The following is a 17,174-nucleotide window of genomic DNA, read 5'->3' on the forward strand; positions in this document are numbered from 1 at the left end:
TGAACCCATATCTTATGATGATTATTATGAAATCTTGATGTTTATGATTTTGAAATATGAATTTACATGTGTGGTGATATAAATCATGAATCTTGAACAATATTTACCATGATTTTGATATTTGGGTCATGAATCCCCATTGGAAATTGTATTTTTGTGAGAAAGTATGTGTTATAAGCATGTTGATGTTGAATATTTGAGATATTTTGAATGATTTGACCTTTTGATCATGAATGAGTTATTTTGAACTCGACTGTGAAAGAAATCCACATTTTTATTAATTATGATAAAGGGGTAGCAAATTGGCTCCCAATGAAAATTGTTGAAGTGTTTATTGTGGATTTTCTTTAATGTGAGCCTGAGACTGATTTAAATTTCTGAGCTAAGTCCGAGAGTAATCTTTAGCACCGAGTGGGAGGTATAAAGTAACCTTACTTTCCTAGAACTACGTGCCCCCATAGGATGTGAGCCTGAGGCTGATTTATATAGTGATCACTAGTGTTTTTGAATTGATACTGAAAGTCCTACTCTAATGGCAAGGATAGGATAGCTCTCCCCAACGTGGGTTGTACGTTGGACTCCATGTAGCCCACATAGTTTATGTCAGTTATAGGATCTCCCAATGTGTGTGTGTGTACTCTTCTATCTGAGATGAAAACATATTTGCTTAAAAAGGTTGAGTTTGAGAAAGTCATTATTCTTAAAAGATTTAAGAAATATATTCTAATGAGAATTGACATGAGATTTGATTGTTTTGATGATTTGAAATTGAGATGAAGTGAATTGAGAACGTATTGTAATGACTCACTTGTTTTACTTTACATGTATTATTCATCCATGATTTTGATTATTTAATTCGAGCTAAGTGATCATCTATATCAGCATGCATAATTTTATAAACTGTGATGATCTAAGATATTATTTTATATATGCATTGCACCCCCATATGCTCGGTATTTTTCTATGGTACTGACCCACATATTTGTATGTGGGCTATATTTTCTCGGAATATAGGTACAAGGTATAGTTGTACCTTCAGATTCAGTCAGTTCGTGGTATCCAGTCAACAGGTGATGAGTCCTTTTGATTCAAGGGCTTGGGTTAGTTATACAGAGTTTATAGTATTGTATTTTCTTTATTCAGTCGTATTGAGTTGGGGTAGTCGAGAGTCATGACCCGGCTACCTACAATCAGTATTAGTAGAGGCTTCATAGATAGTCAATAGAAGTTGATGTATTTTGTTTCAATTTTGGTTGTAAAGGCAGAATTATAATCTTGTAAAATTCCATTTTTGTATCGATCAGATTCAGAAAAGAGTTAATTTCTGCTGATTTGTATGGATTTGTATTTTTATTCAGTTGCTTATGAGTTATGCCAGTAGAAGGGTTATCTTGGGGTCACTTGTGACCTTAAGCACCGTATGACATCTCGGGACCCAATTTTGGGGCGTTACAAACTTGTTATCAGAGCACAGAGTTCAAGTGTCCAAGGGTGTTTATGAAGTCGTGTCTAGTAGCTTCTTGCAGAACGGTACGAAGACATGTGTACTTTTCTTCGAGAGGCTACAGGGCATTTAGGAAATGTTTCCCTTCTTTCAAGTCTAAGATCGTGCTATAAAAAGGTTCTCCAAGAAGCTTATATAGATTCTCATCTTACTCTATTCTAGCCAACTGTGCCTCATTTTTAAGTTATCAGAAACAGTTAAGCTTAATTCTCCGTAGATAGTTATGGGATTGTAAGAGAGCTAGAAAGTATCCTGTCAGTGCTTTTGAGTTCCAAAGATTGAAGTACTTTATTCATGTTTATAAAAGTCGTGAACTAAGCCTAGGGTAGGTGTTCTTTCAGATTCCTTCTCAGAATCTACAATGTTAATCTATACTTCTCCCTCTATGTATTATTTTTGAGATAACATGATTCGCAAGCTCAAGTTTTTCCCCAGGTAATGCTTCTATATTTTCTAGAAGAAATTTCAAAAGTTACACAAAGGGCTTGAGAGGAGCTCTCTAGTGTGTTAAGTTCCTTAAGTTGAAAGTTATACCCTCATTCTTATGAGTTATTTAATTAAGACAGAGTAAGGTGTATTCTTAGATCGTTGAATGTTGTGTGTCAAGTTTCTATCTCTTATATTATGTAATCTTATTATCATTATGTTTTTGAAAAATCAAAGTCTAGTGAAGCCGTGTGGGGCTCTTTCGATTCACTAGCACAGTTGCTTTGTTTTTCATCTCAATTTTTTTTTCAAAACTCATATTCAAAGCCTAGTGGAGCCGTGTGCGGCCTATTTTGATCCACTAGTAACTTGTAGTTCATTTTGTTCCTTGTGCTGGCTGAAAATGTGAGATGTGGAGGTGTAGTAGTAAGAAGGATGGTAAGTGTGATTTGTTGAGCATAAGTATAGCAAAATCTCTTTTTGCATGCAATTGGGTTAATAGAAAGTGATATAGTTTGTTCGAGGTATGAAACAGATGTTGATGGTATTTGTATGACAGAGAGTATAGGTTAGTGATGGAAGTACTCGGTGGGTAAGTGTTGTTAATCTAGGCGCTTTCCAGATTGCAAGAGGAAGTTAAGTTAAGACGTAGAGAGCTATGAACTAAGTTAAGTTGTGTATGAAGGATAGATAGTAGTGACGGGTGAAAGAAGGATGTGTCAATAGATTGTGAATAAGATAAGCTATATGATTATGACCAATTATTATTGTTATGAAGTTTAAATAGGCTAGCATTTGTTGAGGATTGTTTTATAGTTTCTAAGTGGAAATTTTGTACGAAAAGTTTTAAGTTATATTGTGTGCTAAAAGTTAAGTTTGAATGATTGGTGATCGTGAAGGTGACTGTGACGATTTCTTAATTAATGGTATTAGTTGTTAGGAAGTGATCTAGTAGGCTTGAATAGTGGATATAAGAGCCTAAGTTTGGTTGATTCGTAATTAAGTTTGAGGTTGTGTTTATGATGTGACAGTTCACCCAAGATATTATGGGACTGCTTTAATTTCGAGGATTAGTGTATGACTGTAATAGTTGAGCTTCTTAGATGTGATTTTGATTCTTATGGTTTAGAAATATAAGTTTACAAGCATGATTTTAATAAGCGATGACAGAGGTAGTGTGGTCCGTTAAGGATGAGAAAAATTTGAGTTGAGCGTTAGACTCTAAGATTGAAATTCTGAAGTTGAGCTGAAAGCGTTGAAGCTCTAGATGGTGTATGCTTATTTTGAGCTAAGTGGTAATGTGAAGTAAGATTGAGATTAATCTTTCATGTATATTGTGGTTAGTTGAAGTTTTAAGTGGTTATCTTGAGGGATTGTGGTGTACATGTTTCAGATTCTGGAAGCTAGTTATGCTTCAATTCATACACTTCTACTAAACGATCTTTATTTTCCAAGTATTCCAGCTCAGTCAATTAGAATCGTATAGTGTACCTTCTCATTTATCATTCATCATGTTATCCAAGGATCTTAGGAATGAAATCATTTCCATACGGGGCATCTCAGTAGTTATGAGTATACCTTTGTTCGTGCGTCATGTATATGAACTAATTCATAGGTGCCCTGTGCACAGTCTTAGTGACCCTGTGAAATAAGTGTTGTAGAGGAACATAGAGTCCCAAGGGGGAGATACCCCATGACTTCTTAAAGCTTCCGTATTTTAAAAACATCTAGTTCATGCTCAAGTTCTCATTACGAGCCTTGAATTGGCTATTGTTGCATATGCATTCATACATTATAGAGTCATTTCAGCTAGATATTTATGCGTCAGATATGCATGTTCAGTATGAGGACTAGGAAACTGTAATTCCAATCGTGCCGATATGTCTCAGATGTTTGCGTCCCTTAAGAAGGTCGGTTGATCAGTGCTTTTATCCTATCAAGTGACATTCGAGGATGAATGTTTCCAAGGGGGAGATATAGTAATACCCCGAAAAATTTTCTTCGTAAAGATTTCGTGAGAAACGTATCAAGTTCTACGCTTTTGAGTGATCCATAAATTTTATGTGTAGTATTTCTAAGACGTTGACCTACGAGCGCGTAGATTATCAAATAATCTTTCCAACAATATGTAGATCATCAAAAATGGACACTCGAGTGATGAGTTACGACCATTCCGATCGAACTATGACCATTCCGATCGAACTGTGAACGGTAAAACGTGCAGGAAAAAAGTACTGAGGCCTGGCATATTTTTGCTCTAACTTTAAATGATCATAACTCCTTGTACATAATGATCTGGGTGATCTACTATATATCAACGGAAAGCTCTGCGAGTCCTCTTTCCAATGAAATTGGTTTCATCCAATTTGTCTATCGAACCAAAAAATTATGGTCGATCTACTTCAGCCTATCAAAAGTGAATTCTTGGTTCAAGTTCAAACGATCATAACTCTTCGTACACAATGATTTGGGTGAGATACTATATATCAATAGAAAAATATGAGATTCCTTTTTTTAATGAAATTAGTTTCATCTAATTTAGATATTAGAGTAAAACGTTATGGTTGATCTACTTCAAACTATCAAAACAGTCTACCAAAGGACAGATTCAAGAATTATTTAATTTTTAGGGGCGTTTTGGTCATTACCTCTCACCCAAAATCCATCCAAACCCTATATTAAAGTCTATTAGAAGCATTATATGTTATATTTCATCAAATTCCCTCAAAAATAAAACCCTAAGCTCCTACATCCAACTTCAAGAACCTCCAAAGTTCACCATTAATTCTGCAAATTTATTCAAGATTCCAAGTTCCTAATTCAAGAACTTCAAGAACCTCCAAAGTTCACCATTAATTCTGCAAATTTATTTAAGATTCCAAGTTCTTAGTTCAAGAACTCCAAGAACCATAATTCAAAGGCACGATTAACATCTCAAAAATGAGTATCGATCTAAAGTTCATCATTCAAGGTATGTGGGATTTTTCAACAAGAACTCTCTTTCGTTCTTGTGCCCAAAAGTAATTTTCTTTACAAAGGCATGATTTTTATTTGATTTTCATGAATTTGAAGCATGAACCCATATCTTATGATGATTATTATGAAATCTTGATTTTTATGATTTTGAAAGATGAATTTACATGTGTGGTGATATAAAGCATGAATCTTGAATGATATTTATCATGATTTTTATATTTGGGTCATGAATCCCTATTGGAAATTGTATTTTTTTGAAAAAGTGTGTGTTATAAGGACGTTGATGTTGAGTATTTAAGATATTTTGAATGATTTGACCTTTTGGTCGTGAATGAGTTATTTTGAACTCGACTGTGAAAGAAATCCACGTTTTTATTAATTATGATAAAGGGGTAAAAATTGGCTCCTGATGAAAATTGTTGAAATGTTTATTGTGGATTTTCTTTAATGTGAGCCTAAGGCTGATTTAAATTTCTGAGCTAAGTCTGGGAGTAATCTTTAGCACCGAGTGGAAGGTACAAAGTGACCTTACTTCCCTAGAACTATGTGCCGCCGTAGGATATGAGTCTGAGGCTGATTTATATAGTGATCACTAGTGTTTTTAAATTGATATTGGAAGTCCTACTCTGATGGCAAGGATAGGACGGCTCTCCCCAATGTGGGTTGTATGTTGGACTCCATGTAGCTCACATGGTTTATGTCGGTTATAGGATCTCCCAATGTGTATGTGTGTACTCTTCTATCTGAGATGAAAACATATTTGCTTAAAAGGGCTAAGTTTGAGAAAGTCATTATTCTTAAAAGATTTAAGGAATGTATTCTAATGAGAATTGACATGAGATTTGATTGTTTTGATGATTTGAAATTGAGATGAAAGTGAATTGAGAACGTATTGTAATGACTCACTTATTTTACTTTACATGTATTATTCATCCATGATTTTGATGATTTAATTCGAGCTAAGTGAGTCATCTATATCAGCATGCATAATTTTATAAACTGCGATGATATTAAGATATTATTTTATCTATGCATTGCACCCCTATATGCTCGGTACTTTTCCATGGTACTGACCCACATATTTGTATGTGGGCTACATTTTCTCAGAATGTAGGTACAAGGTATAGTTGTACCTTCAGATCCAGTCAGTTTGTGGTATCCAGTCAGCAGGTGATGAGTCCTTTTGATTCAAGGACTTGGGTCAGTTATGCAGAGTTTATAGTGTTGTATTTTCTTTATTCAGTTGTATTGAGTTGGGGTAGTCGAGAGTCATGACCCGGCTACCTACAGTTAATACTAGTAGAGGCTTCATAGACAGTCAGTAGAAGTTGATGTATTTCATTTCAATCTTTGTTGTAAAGGCAGAATTGTAATCTTGTAAAATTCCATTTTTGTATCGATCAGATTTAAAAAAGAGTTAATTTCTACTGATTTGTGTGGATTTGTATTTTTATTCAGTTGCTTATGAGTTATGCCAGTAGAAGGGTTAGCTTGGGGTCACTTGTGACCTTAAGCACCGTGTGACATCTCGGGACCTAATTTCGGGGCGTTACAAGTTTTTATTGTAAATAATAAAAAAGGACTAGGTCACTGTATTGCATAATAGTGGAAGCATGATGATAGGGGGGAACATTTATCTTCAGAATGGTAATCTCATTAATTAAATGTGATAGATGTACTCAAAACTGTATGGTTCATTTGTCATCATTAACAAAGAGGAAAATTGCTATATGTAGTTTTGATGATGAGCAAATAACCTCAAGGGACCAGGTCCCTAGATGTTCATGGTACAGTACAAATGGCACGCGTGTCTGCATAATTTTGTGCTCTTGTGTAACAAACTTGCAGGTGTTGCTCGTACTAAAGATGCTTCTTCATCAAATAGTTTTTGGAAAATACAAGGAGTGAATAGAGGCAGCAAAAATCCTATTTCAACACTGCTTAAGTTCTTAGCTGTTTATATGTGCCTAAATAAAAATTGTTCTTCAGTGAATTCTGATTTGTAAACGAATTACTCGTGGTATAAGAGTAATGATCTTTTCTCTTTGAGTAGAGAGTGCTTAGGTAGATTTGCCTAAGTTTGATACTAATTAGAGTTAATAAGTGCAGACGGTCCATGGCAGAGTTGTTAAGATGAGCTTGTATTAGAGTTATTACAAGTGAAAGGAGCCTAGAGTTAGGTTCATTGAAGACTGTAATCAAGAGTTTGATTATAGAGGATTTTGGAGAGTTTGTGAGGGCAAGCCGTGTTTTTTCCCATCCTTGAGCAAAGGGGATTTCCACGTTAAAATCCTGTGTTTTTACTCTTCCTGCACTGCCTTTTGATTCCTGGTTACTTTACTGTATTTTGCCTGTGATTGACTTTGAGGGACCTGGTCCCTCACTGTGTGGTGCAACCCCCAAGGGTTCCAACAACACATTTTAGAATTTATCTTATGATTCATTTCATCTGCTACTTAAATCTCTTATATTATACTTAAAAAAATTATGCCAAGGATTAGCTTAGAGTCACTTGTGATTTCCGGTATGGTGTCTCGACTAGGAGGTAGTCTCAGATCGTAACATTTATATTCTTTTATCTCATGAGATTCTGATCAAAGTCACCCTCTAATTTCATATTTAAAGTAGTAATATTATCATATTTTTTATAGAGTTATATTCTTATTTGGCTCGTAATAAAAGACTCATTAATGATAGGTTGGTCCTTCTGTTTTGCCTTTTTGTTGTAAAATTTTATTTTTTGGTAGAAAAAAATATTTTAAACTAAATAATAGAACTAATGTCTTACATTTTTTTTACTTATCATCATTTTTGTATCTTTATTTTTCATTAAATTTGCTATCTTTGAATTTTTAAGAGCTTTTTCAAAAAAAAAATAAAAAAATTGGTAATATATTGTAAGAGACATTTTCTCAAACTGCGAAGCGTGATCAAGTACACTAGTTCTTTAATATATGTAGACCCCACATTTAAATTCCAGTTGATCCTTCTATTTCCTTTTTGGGTTCGGTTTTATACTAACATGTTTGATTTTATGTTGTGTTATATTAATTCAATTTTATTTGTCTACTAACTCTTCCTTAATATTATATGTATTTAAAAATTACGTAAAAATACTATAAATTATAATAATTAATAATTTAAAATATCAAAGAAATATATACAAATTTGTAACTCTCAAAATTATATTTATACCACATAAATTGGATAAAAGGAATAACATATATGAAAATTACGTAAAAAAAAAAAAAGGTAGTATAATCGCAATAATTAATAATTTCAAATATCAAAGAAATATATACAAGTTTAGTAACTCTCGAGATTATAGTTATACCACATAAATTAGGACCAAAAAAGAATAATATATCATAATAATTAACAACTTAAGATACTATTGACTCTCAATTATTTTTGTGCCACATAAATTTGTATAAAAGGCGTAACATATATTATGTGAAGATTATGTAAAACCCACAAATTAAAATGTTTAAAGAATTCAAAAATATATGGTTGGCTCCAGTTCTATTTGTGTTGTATAAATTGAAACAAAGGAAGTAACATATATTGAGTTCGCATTGACACGAGTGTTAGTATAAATTTTTGAAAATACTAGCTTATTAACTGTCTTTAATTTTAAGAGTATTTTTTTAAATATGTAGAACAGATTTTTTTGGGAAACTACTGAAAATAGTTTTATTTAGGGTATGGAATCTTACCATATGATTGGAATACAATTTTGGCATATTTGAATGACCAAGTAATTACTCCCTTCTCATTTTTCTTTTTGTCCTTTATTTATAAAATATGTCTTTTTTATTTTTCTAATTAGCAAATCAAGAGAAATTTAGCATTTTCTTTCAATACTATTTGTATTATTTAATGACTTACAAGTTACTAGTAATCAAATTTAGATTTTCAAAAGATAATTAATAAAGTTAGTTTAGTAAAATTAATTTCTAACAAATATTTTCTTAAAAAAATTGGCAAGTCAACATGAAGCAAGCAAAATAAAATGGAAGAAAAGACTACTTGATCAACATGTAATTGAGTGTAATTCAGGAGAGCAATTATACTATTCAAAAAAAACTGGAAAATGTTGGTAATTATATGGTGCAATTACAAGGTTATTTTCTTATTTTCTTTCTTATTCTATTTAATTATATTTTTTTATATTTCTATTCTTTTTTAATTTTACTTATAAAAATCTTTTTAGATTTGTAAATACTGTGTTTTACGTTATTTATCTTTCATGTCTTTATTTCTCACTTTTCAACCTTTAATAGCGGAAATGGTCTAGTAAACTCTTATACTTGTATGAGTTTGTATTTTAGACCCTCCTACTTATTCCTTTGCCGACTCAACTCCTAAGCTCAATAAAACTCAATATTTTAAATTCTATTTTGGTGTGTATAATACAACCACCTCCACATCAATTTTAAATGCTACATTAAATTTCATGTCATTTTTAAATGACACATAAGAAATTAAATATTAAAATAAATTTAATTAACTAAACAACTTTTACAAATTGTAGATAAATTTCAATAATTATTTTCTTTATGTATGCTCACAAATTGAGCATCAAATTCATTTCAAATAGTTGAAATTCCTCTCCAATTAATTTAATTTTCAACTATAAATTTACATACACAAACAAAATGAATTTCCAATTTTCAATTTTGAATATCTTTGATAAATCCACAAAAACCCATATATTGCTCTTCAAACTTGAACTTCAAGTTTTTCTAAGCTTATCCATAGAGTTCATTAATTTATCAATATCCACTATCATTCACTTTCAATTCAAGTTGAAATTTTAATCCTAAAAAGACATGAAAAGTTTGAATTGAGAAAGTGATTTGCAAAAAAAAATAAAAAAGTGAATCTCGAACGAAGGGGAAGGGGATTTCAAAAAAGAAAGATAGATTATTATTTTCTTTTGGGTGCGGTGGGGTTGGGGGCTGAAGAAGATGAATAGTGGGGATGGGGAAGGGTGGTGCAGATGGAGTGGCGGCTGATGAAGAAGAAGAAAGAAAAAAAGTTGGAGGGTGGGGTGGTTTTGGGGGGTTGGGGCTTGTAGGGGTGGAAAAGAAAGAAGAACGAAATAGGTCTGGGTGGGGGAGGGTTTTTTTCTTTTTTAAATTTTTTAAAATCATTTTAATATAAAAATAACGCTCACTTTCTCCCACGCACGTGTAGTCACACATTGTGTCCAACTCAACCACCTTAATGCCACATAAGTTTGGGCAACGATTAGAGGGATTTAAAAGTCTTGTGTTTTGATGAGTTGAGAGGTTCAGATGACAAAAAGATAAGTAAAGGTGTTTATTTTACAAACTCGGACAAATACAAAAGTCCAATAGACCATTCCGCCACCTTTAAGTCACATGCTTTCATATAATATTTTATATTATCTTGCTTTTTTGTTTACTGTAAAAAATTTAAAGATAATTCTTAGTTTTAATTTACTCTTAGTATTAACTATCATCATTTTTAAAGCAATGAATTTATATTTAAAAATAATATATTAAATTTATTAATTTATTTATTTCTCTATGTCAAATTAACCGTAGATAAGTAAATATGGACCGAGGAAGCACTCTATAGATATGCTGCAATGGAATTGTCGGTTGTTTACCATCGGGTGTACTTTGTTACTCCCTCAAGTGATCTTCTAGTTTTTTTGCTTTATTCTTAAACTAGATTAACTGCACATGCCTCGCAAGTGTAATATTTGATTATTTAAAATTAAATAATTTTATCTATAGCGGAGATTCTTAATAAAGTGCAAAAGGTTCAAATCACTTCTCAAAAATTCTTAACAATTTAATATAATAATGAAGAAAGAAATAGGTCTGGGTGGGGGAGGGTTTTATACCCTTTTCAAAAATTTTAAAATCATTTTAATATAAAAGTGATGCCAACTTGCTCCCAGCACGTGTAGTCACACGTTCAGCCACCTTAATTCTACATAAGTTTGGTTAACGGTCAGAGGGATTTAAAAGTCTTGTGTTTTGATGAGTTGAGAGGTTCAGATGACAAAAAGATAAGTAGATGTGTTCACTTTATAAACTCGAATAGGTACAAAAGTCCAGTAGACCATTCCCACACCTTTAATTCACATGTTTTCATATAATTTTTTATCTTATCTTACTTTACCTTTTACTTTAAAAAATTTTAAGATAATTCTTAGTTTTAATCTACTCTTATTATTGACTATCATCATTTTTCAAAGCATTGAATTTATATTTAAAAATAATATATTAAAGTTATTAATTTATTTATTGCTCTATATCAAATTAACCGTAGATAAGTAAATATGGACCGAGGAAACACTCTATAGATATGCTGCAATTGAATTGTGGGTTGTTTACCATCGGGTGGAATTTGTTACTCCCTCAAGTTATATTCTAGTTTTTTTGCTTTATTCTTAAACTAGATTAACTGCACATGCCTCACACGTGTAATATTTGATTATTTAAAATTAAATAATTTTATCTATAGCGGAGATTCTTAATAAAATGCAAAAGGTTCAAATCACTTCTCAAAAATTCTTAACAATTTAATATAATAATGAAGAAAGAAATAGGTCTGGGTGGGGGAGGGTTTTATACCCTTTTCAAATTTTTTAAAATTATTTTAATATAAAAGTGATGCCAACTTGCTCCCAGCACGTGTAGTCACACGTTCAACCACCTTAATTCTACATAAGTTTGGTTAACGGTCAGAGGGATTTAATTTGATGAGTTGAAGGGTTCAGATGACAAAAACCTAAGTAGATGTATTCACTTTATAAACTCGGATAGGTACAAAAGTCCAGTAGACCATTCCCACACCTTTAATTCACATGTTTTCATATAATTTTTTATCTTATCTTACTTTTCCTTTTACGTTAAAAATTTTAAAGATAATTCTTAGTTTTAATTTACTCTTATTATTAACTATCATCATTTTTTAAAGCATTGAATTTATATTTAAAAATAATATAGTAAAATTATTAATTTATTTATTGCTCTATGTCAAATTAACTGTAGATAGGTAAATATGGACCGAGAAAGCACTCTAACGATATGCGGCAATTGAATTGTTGGTTGTTTACCTTTGGGTGGACTTTGTTACTCCCTGAAGTGATCTTCTAGTTTTTTCGCTTTATTCTTAAACTAGATTAACTGCACGTGCCTAGTATGTGTAACATTTGATTATTTAAAATTAACTAATTTTGTTTATTGCGGAGATTCTTAATAAAGTGCAAAAAGTTCAAATCACTTTTCAAAAATTCTTTAAAATTTAATATAATAATGTAAGCATAAACATATATTTTAGTATAAGTACATATATATATTACCACCAGAAGTTCAAGTAGTTGATGGATCATCACTTTTATGTTTTCCATGCAGTACCTCTTTCCCTTGCTGCTAGAGGTTACAGTGCCATGCAGTATGATACACGAATAAAGTATGAAAAATGAAAACTACAACTAAGATACGAATACGAAGATAAAGATAGAACAGACAGGTAATAAGATAGACACAATGAAAGGAATTGAAAGAAAATAAAAGGTATATCAAACCTAAACCCTTAATCAATATACCAAACGAAGCACTTAAATCGTACATAGACCTTAAGGGAATCGATTTCCAAGCAACCCACGTTTCTGAACAAGTATCAGCACAAAAGATTCCACGCTTGCCTCACACTATCACAAGTGTTCATATTTATAATACATCAATAATCTATTTACTAAATGAAAAAGAAGTCCTATTTATAATTTAGGCTAAGTTATTAGATTTTATGGGCCAAAAGTGACCCATTTAGGAAAGACAAACACGTAGAAGCCCATTAGGCATATGCTTGAGCATATGGGTCACACATGAGGCACATCCTAAGGGTATAGTGGGTTATTTTGACCTGCTCTAGTGGATCTAGGGTGGGTTGGGCGCACCTCCAAAGTGAATGGGGTGCATTTCCTCTTACGGGGGCTTTCTAACCTCGTTTTGTCCTCCATTGGCCTCTCTAATGTCCCTTGAGTCTCCTTGATCATCATAGTCATCTAATGGATGCCTTTTGATAGCCATCAATAAGTTATCAAGTTTCACTTGACCCATAAGCATCCTCTCTAGCAATCTGGAGGCCAATTGGATTCTATCATTCTCTCTTTCTTGAAGAAAATTCATCCTCGAATCTACAATCTTTAAACATAAGAGAAGAAAACACAACCAATATTTCCTCGTGGCACGAGGATTAGCACAAGGGTTAAAATAAAAACATCCATGCCAAGGAGACACCCATTTCACATATAACCAAACAACCTTCAAGACAATGGAAGAGAAATCAATATTCAAGGTGCCAAGGAGTTGGTTATGACAAACATTAAAAAATTCCCCCTAAGTTAGTTCCATTAACTAGTTTTCCAAACAACCTCAATATGAGGAAAATATCATCATGCCAAGGTTTCTCACACTTAAGATATATCCAAGCATCATAATGATCAATCAAGGGTGTGTAATCCCATACTATAGAAGCTACTTGGACATTCAAGAGATTTGGAAAACGAAGAAGGCTAAAGGAACTATGGTAATCAATCAACCGCTCATGAAGGCTCACATGGGTTCCATGTCTCAGTAAACACATAATCCCTCTATAACACTCATCTTTGTTGGAGATCCTTGCCTTACTCAACTTTGGTCTCTCAAGTAGATTAGAAATCTTCAAGAAAGACTCTCAGTCAAAGGTATGAGTTCCAACAACCTTAACCATGGTTTGCTGGCATCATGACCAAACACTAGGTGGGATGAATAAGAACCGCCACATTCCATATGGTCACCAGGGTCAAATGGATAGAGTGCCCATTGACATGGGTGTAAGCAACACTCATCTTCCCCAGAGTACTACCATTACAAAGATTCATACCCTTTATACTAGCATGGGCATCATTAAAAGTAAATAGAGGATCATTCCTATTCGATTAACCAATATTTTCAAAATCATCACTCACTTGAGATTCATTAACCACATCAAAAACATCCTCAAGTGGTGGACTAGGTTCACACATAAGTTGGTCCACATAATTTCCACAGGACAATGTACTATCACTCATTATAAGGGCTTCAACACTAGGTGGACACAAATCAACTTTACTAGAAGATTCAGTTTGGTCATCATTAGGATCAACTAATGTATCATGCTCTCAAGTTGTATATCATATTTATGAAGTAAAGAGACATTAGGCTCTTTGAAAGATAAGCTATCACTCACACTTAGTTGGCTTCTAGCTTCACAATGATCTTTCACATTTACTAGAGTACAAGAGTTAGCTTAGTTACCTTGAAGTTTGTTTGGAGCATGTCGACTCAAGAGAGCTTGAAAATTGGGAAGGGTATCAATCATGTCATCTAAGCTCCTTGAGAGAGAACTTTCCATGTTACCCATCCTACCATTTATATTAGTCACACTCCCTTCAAGAGATCCTAATCGGTTATCCATAGCATAAGCTTTTCCATGATTAAAGTAACCCAACTAGATGTCTCACCTTCCTCGGCCATTATACCTAACAAAAGAAATGCTAAAACAAAATAAAAACAACAAATAAGTTAAAGTTAAGAAATTAACCTCACAAGTTCTCAAAGTTCACATATATGTGTGTCTCTCAATAGGTGTCGCAAGCGTTGATGGATCGTTTATACTCCAATGAGAATGCTTGGTACCAATTATGGCTTGAGGTCGGAATAAATCCTTATTTGAAACGACTCAAAGAAAAAAATATGTACGGACTTGAGTCAAGAACTAATAACGAATTCAAAAGAGAAAATTGAAAAAGTAGGACGACGAAAGAAAAAGGACTCAAGAACCAATCAATCAACTTAGTAGATGAGTTACTAGTTGATGAGTAGTTTAAGAATCAAAGAAGAGATCTAAGAATAAAAAAATTGAAACTAAGAATCAAACCTGGAGTAATTGAGTTTTTAAAGTGTTGAGATGTGTTTTAGAACTTGAATTGATGTTGGAAAGGGTTGATATTCATAGGGTAACTTGAATTGGTGCTGTTGGAGTTGATCCATGTCAAAAGGAGTGATCTGTGTTGGGTACGGGTGTTCTGCATTGGGGCAGCCTGCTCCAGCAGATGGAATGCAGATGCAAGGCAACTTGGGCATAGCTGCTGATCTTGATTACTACCTTGAGGTACGGCCACAGGTCAGGGGCAGACCTGGCGCACCTTGGGTGTAAATGGAGAGAAAGTGGTCTGCCTCTTCTTAGTGAATGGACAAAAATGCCCTCCCAATGGTCCCCCTTTGTACTCTCTTGTGGAATATCCTTAGGATCTTCTTAGATGCCTTTTTACAAACACCCTTTCACCATTTTTCTTCCCTACTTTTGAATCAAACACGACCTTTTGATAAGAATTCAAGATGAAGATTTGGATCTTCCTCAAGAACACTCAAGAACACCAAAACTTCAAAAACCTCTAACTCTTAAATCGATAATCGAAATACAATGAAATTTTGACCCAAGGCTCTTTTCAACCTTATGAACACATTCCACATGTCATTTTTTTCAAATTCACAACCAATTTTCCTAGATTTTGTTCCTCCTTCACTTTCTTCAAGTTCATGCTCTTAACAATGATATCTCACTCAATTTGACTCCGATAAAGCTGAAATTTAAACCCTAGACTCTTATAGTGTTGGAGAAGTTAGAAAACAAAAATCTAACACTAGAAATATAAGAAAAACACAAAATTAAAAACTTTAAAATTAACCTAGGGCTAAAAGCGTGAAAAGTACTTTTTGGGGGGATTTTTAATTTTGACACTTCTTTTTTTTTATGGATTTTCAAGATAACAAACCCAAGATTGACTTCGTAGGAACGAAATCAAAATCAGCTCTGATACCAAATGATACACGAACAAAGTAAGAAAAACAAAAACTATAACTAAGATATGAATACGGAGATAAAGATACAACAAAAAGGTAATAAGATAGACACAATGAAAGGAATTGAAAACAAATAAAGGGTGTATCAAACCATGAATCCTAAATCAATATACTAAATAAAACACCTAAATCGTACGTAGACCTCAAGGGAATCGATTCCCAAGCAACCCACGTTTCTAAACAAAGTATCAACACAAACGATTTTATGCTTGCCTCACACTATTACAAGTGTTCATATTCATAATACATCAATACTCTATCTACTAAATGAAAGAGAAGTCCTATTTATAATCTAGGCTAATTTATTACATCATATGGGCTCAAAAGCGACTCATTTAGGAAAGATAAACACGTAGAAGCCCATTAGGCACATGCATGAGCATATGGGGCACACATGGGGTGCATCCCAAGGGTTTAGTGGGTTGTTTTAACCCGATCTAGCGGATCAAGAGCGGGTTGGGCGCACCTTTAAAGCGGATGGGGCTCATTTTCTCTTCTAGGGGCTTTCTAGCCCCATTTTGTCTTCCATTGGCCTTTCTAACGTCGCTTGAGCCTCCTTGATCATCATAACCATCCAATGAATGCCTTTTGATAGACATCAAGAAGTCATCAAATGTCACTTGACCCATAAGCATCCTCTCTAGCAATCCGGAGGCCATTTGGATGGTATCACAGTACCTCATTTCCTTGCTGCTAGAGATTAAGAGAGACACATCAATTTGAACGATATTTGTAGTACAATTATATTTCTCTTTTTTGTCTTTATTTAAAATCTTTCCTTATTTTAAGATCCAATCTTTACAAAATCATTGATTAAATTCTTATTACGTATTTAAGTGTCCGTTTTGCCACTGAAATTTTTCCCTTTTTCTCGAAAAAAAATTTTCGAAGTTGGAAATTGTGGTGTTTGGCCATGAAAATTCAAAAAATAATTCCAAAAAAAAATTTCTGAAAAGGGAAAACAGGTTTTGTTGTTTTCACAATTTTCCAACTCCAATTCCAACTTTTATTATTATTACATATAACCCCAATCTTTTAAATTTTTACATAAAACTCTCCTTATAACATTACTTTTTCAATATTACGTATATAGCAGTTTTAAAGAATAAGATAATTATAATTTCAAACTTAATTCTATCTTAATTAATATATATCTTTTTTTTCTCTCTCATCATTATTTTTATTCCTTATTTAATTTTCTCCCTTATTTAAGACATTATTTTACTGCTAATTTATATTTATACTCATAAATATATAAAGTATTATATTTATAATAGAAATATACAAAGTATGTTATATATAAACTTTATATATAACATACTTTGTATATTTCTATT

This window comes from Capsicum annuum, chromosome 6 (genome assembly GCF_002878395.1).
Source record: "Capsicum annuum cultivar UCD-10X-F1 chromosome 6, UCD10Xv1.1, whole genome shotgun sequence".
NCBI classification, from domain to species: domain Eukaryota; kingdom Viridiplantae; phylum Streptophyta; class Magnoliopsida; order Solanales; family Solanaceae; genus Capsicum; species Capsicum annuum.